Source organism: Carya illinoinensis, chromosome 13 (assembly GCF_018687715.1).
Source record: "Carya illinoinensis cultivar Pawnee chromosome 13, C.illinoinensisPawnee_v1, whole genome shotgun sequence".
NCBI classification, from domain to species: Eukaryota; Viridiplantae; Streptophyta; class Magnoliopsida; order Fagales; family Juglandaceae; genus Carya; species Carya illinoinensis.
The window spans coordinates 17,477,553-17,481,535 of NC_056764.1; the positions used below are offsets into that span (position 1 = coordinate 17,477,553).

Here is a 3,983-nt window from a genome sequence, read left to right on the forward strand (position 1 = left end):
ATCATTTTACCTATTAATGCAAATGCTTTTAATTTCAAACCCGGGATGATTCCATTGTTACCACACTTTCATGGTATGGAATCTGAAAACCCCTATCTACATATCAAAGAATTTGAAGAAGTGTGTTCCACATTCATGGATAGAACATGCACTGATGAAGTCATAAGATTGAAATTGTTTCCATTTTCCTTAAAAGACAAGGCTAAGATATGGTTGAATTCCTTAAGACCAAGATCCATTGGAACTTGGCAAGAAATGCAAACAGATTTTTTAAAGAAATTTTTTCCCATGCATAGAACCAATGCCTTAAAAAGACAGATCATGAATTTTGGCCAAAAGGATGTGGAAACATTTTATCATTGTTGGGAACGATTCAAAGACCTTTTAAATGCATGTCCCCATCATGGATATGAGAATTGGAGGGTCATTAGTTTTTTTTATGAGGGGTTGCAACCAAAAATGAGACAATTTGTGGAGACCATGTGTAATGGAGCGTTTTTTAACAAAGAACCTAAAGAAGCTTTTGAATATTTTGATTATCTAGCTGAAAATGCACAATCATGGGATACATTTGATGTTCATGATAGGGCGGAAAGTTCAAGAACAATTCAGGGGGTGGGAAATATAATCTGAGAGAAGTAGATGATTTGAATGCTAGGTTGGCTATGATTTCTAAGAAATTAGAAACCATAGAAATGAAGAAAGTGAATGAAGTACAAGCTGTACCTCAGATTACCTTGAGCTGTAATATTTGTGAGGGCCAAGGGCATTCAACTAATGATTGCCCGACCATTCCTGCCTTCAAAGAAGTTCTCTTGGATCAATCTAATGCTATTAATATGGTTGCTAAATCTTTTTCAGGTCCTTATTCCAACACTTACAATTCGGGATGGAGAAATCAACCTAATTTCAGTTGGAGGGGTGAACAAGCTGCTTTACCTGCACCCAACATAGCTGGTCCTTCACAAATTGTACCCTACACTATCCCAGGAGGTCCAGGACCATCTCAGTATGCCAACCACATGGTGCCAGCCCAGAAAAAGAACCTTGAAGACAATTTCCAGCAATTATCCAACAATTTCCAGCAACTGTCCACCAATTTTCAGCAATTCATGCAAAGCCAAGCTGCTATCAATAGTCAAAATTCACAAGCCATTGCTAAGATTCGAGGGTCAGTCACAAGGTTGACTACAACCATGAGTGCTCAAGAGAAAGGGAAATTCCCTGCACAATCTCAGCCTAATCCCCAAGGCCAAAACCACCAATTTCAAAATGTGGCAGGAGATTCAAATGTCAACCAAGTCAAGGCTATTACAACCTTGAGAAGTGGTAAGGTGATTGGCATTCCAGCTCAAGAGGTAGAAAAGAATGGTAACACTTCTAAACTTCCTTCTGAAAATGAGGCACATGATCCTTTGAAATCTGAGAGTGTCCCAAGCACTACACTTGCACCTTTTCCTCAAAGGTTAGCCCCTTTGCACAAAGATAAGCATCACGCTGAAATTCTTGAAATTTTTAAGCAAGTTAGGATTAATATACCATTGTTAGATGCTATTCAACAGATTCCTACCTATGCTAAATTTTTGAAGGATTTATGTACCGTAAAAAGAAAATTGAATGTGCAAAAGAAAGCTTTTCTTACTGAGCAGGTTAGTGCTATTATCCAAACCAACACTCCTCCCAAATACAAGGACCCAGGATCCCCTACCATAGCTTGCATGATAGGGAGCTCAAAAATAGGCCAAGCATTATTAGACTTAGGTTCAAGTGTGAACTTATTGCCTTATAATGTTTATGTTCAGCTTGGATTGGGAGAGTTGAAATCTACTTCTATCACATTGCAGTTGGCTGATAGGTCTATTAAGATTCCAAGGGGTGTTGTGGAAGATGTTTTGGTTCAAGTAGACAAATTCTACTATCCAGTAGACTTTGTCATACTCGACATACAATTGACTAATCATTCCACCTTCCAAGCACCTGTTATCTTAGGAAGACCCTTCTTGACTACTTCTAATGCACTCATAAATTGTAGAAGTGGAGTTTTAAAGTTGAGTTTTGGAAATATGACCTTGGAGCTAAATATTTTTAATCTTTGCAGGCAACCGCAAGAAGTTGAAGAAGTTCATGAAGTGAATTTGCTAGAAAATTTCATTAATGAAAATTCTGCACATTACTTTCAACTTATTGATTCTTTAGAAGAATTTGAAGAAGATTTGAAAATATTTGATAATGTTAATGACTCATCTTTTGTTTCTTCAATAGGTCAGCAAGTTACACCACCATGGAGGCCAAAATTTGAGCAACTTCCACCATTGACATCAACCCTCAAGCCTTCGGAGGAGCAATCTCCAACTTTGGACTTCAAACCTCTTCCATTGGAGTTAAAGTATGCTTTCTTAGGACCACAAAGCACCTTCCCTGTGGTAATTTCTTCTCACTTAACTAGTGAACAAGAAGATAAATTGCTAGAGGTCCTTAAGAAGCATAAAAAGTCTATTGGATGGACAATGGCTGATATAAAAGGTATAAGTCCCTTGGAGTGTACCCATAGGATTTATTTAGAAGATGATGCAAAGCCTTCTAGGGAAATGCAAAGAAGGTTGAATCCCACAATGAAGGAAGTGGTTAAAGGTGAGGTGTTGAAATTGCTTGATGTGGGTATCATTTACCCCATCTCGGATAGCAAGTGGGTAAGTCCCATTCATGTAGTTCCAAAAAAATCCGAGCTTACCATTATTAAAAATGAACAAAATGAATCGATTCCTACGAGGATTCCTACTGGTTGGCGCATGTGTATAGATTATAGGAAGTTGAATGCCGCCACTAGGAAAGATCATTTTCCTTTGCCTTTTCTTGATCAAGTGTTAGAAAAAGTTGCTGGACATGCCTTTTATTGTTTCTTAGATTGATTCTCCGGTTACTATCAATTAGAAATAGCACCAGAGGATCAAGAAAAGACCACCTTTACTTGTCCTTTTGGTACTTTTGCTTTTAGGAGAATGCCTTTTGGTTTATGCAATGCACCAGCAACTTTTCAAAGATGCATGCTTAGCATCTTTAGTGACATGATTGAAAACACTCTAGAAGTGTTTATGGATGATTTTTCTGTATTTGGTGATTCATTTGAGAGTTGTTTAACCAATTCACAAGCTGTTTTGGCCAGGTGTGAAGAGAAGCAATTGCTACTAAATTGGGAGAAGTGCCATTTCATGGTACAACAGGGCATTGTTCTGGGACATATTGTTTCATCTAGAGGACTTGAAGTAGATAGAGCAAAAATTGAGTTGATTTCTAAACTTCTTATACCTAAGTCAATAAAAGACATTAGATCTTTTCTTGGGCATGCGGGTTTTTATAGGAGATTTATCAAAGACTTTAGCTCTACTTCTAAGCCTCTATGTAAGCTATCGATGAATGATGTAAAATTTGATTGGACACCTGAGTGTCAAGAAGCTTTTTGTCGGCTTAAAACTTTGCTAACCACTGCTCCTATTCTTCAACCTCCTGATTGGTCACTTTCTTTTGAAATCATGTGTGATGCAAGTGATTTTGCTATAGGAGCTGTTCTTGGACAGCGTAGGAACAAACTTCCTTATGTCATTTACTATGCAAGTAAAACTTTGAATTTTGCTCAAAAAAATTATTCTACTACTGAAAAAGAATTACTTGCTGTGGTATTTGCTTTAGAGAAGTTTCGTGCATATATTCTTGGTTCTCCTATAGTCATATTTACTGACCATGCAGCTCTCAAGTATTTATTGACAAAGAAAGATGCAAAACCAAGGTTAATTAGATGGATACTTTTACTCCAGGAGTTCAATATTATCATCAAGGACAAGAAAGGAGTAGAGAATGTGGTAGCCGACCATCTGTCTAGGCTCATAGTTGCTGAAACTGAACAACCGACACCTGTTCTTGATTCTTTTCCTGATGAACATCTTATGTTAGTTGAAAATTTACCTTGGTTTGCTGATATAGTAAAT

General features: G+C 37.4%; 1 non-coding gene across 1 annotated transcript; it reads right to left on the minus strand.

Annotated features, from left to right (window-relative positions):
* Positions 1-302: 302 nt before the first annotated feature.
* On the minus strand, positions 303-410 carry LOC122293040. Its single transcript, XR_006237098.1, has one exon. It is a non-coding gene; the product is annotated as a small nucleolar RNA R71 (small nucleolar RNA).
* Between the last annotated feature and the right edge of the window lie 3,573 nt (positions 411-3,983).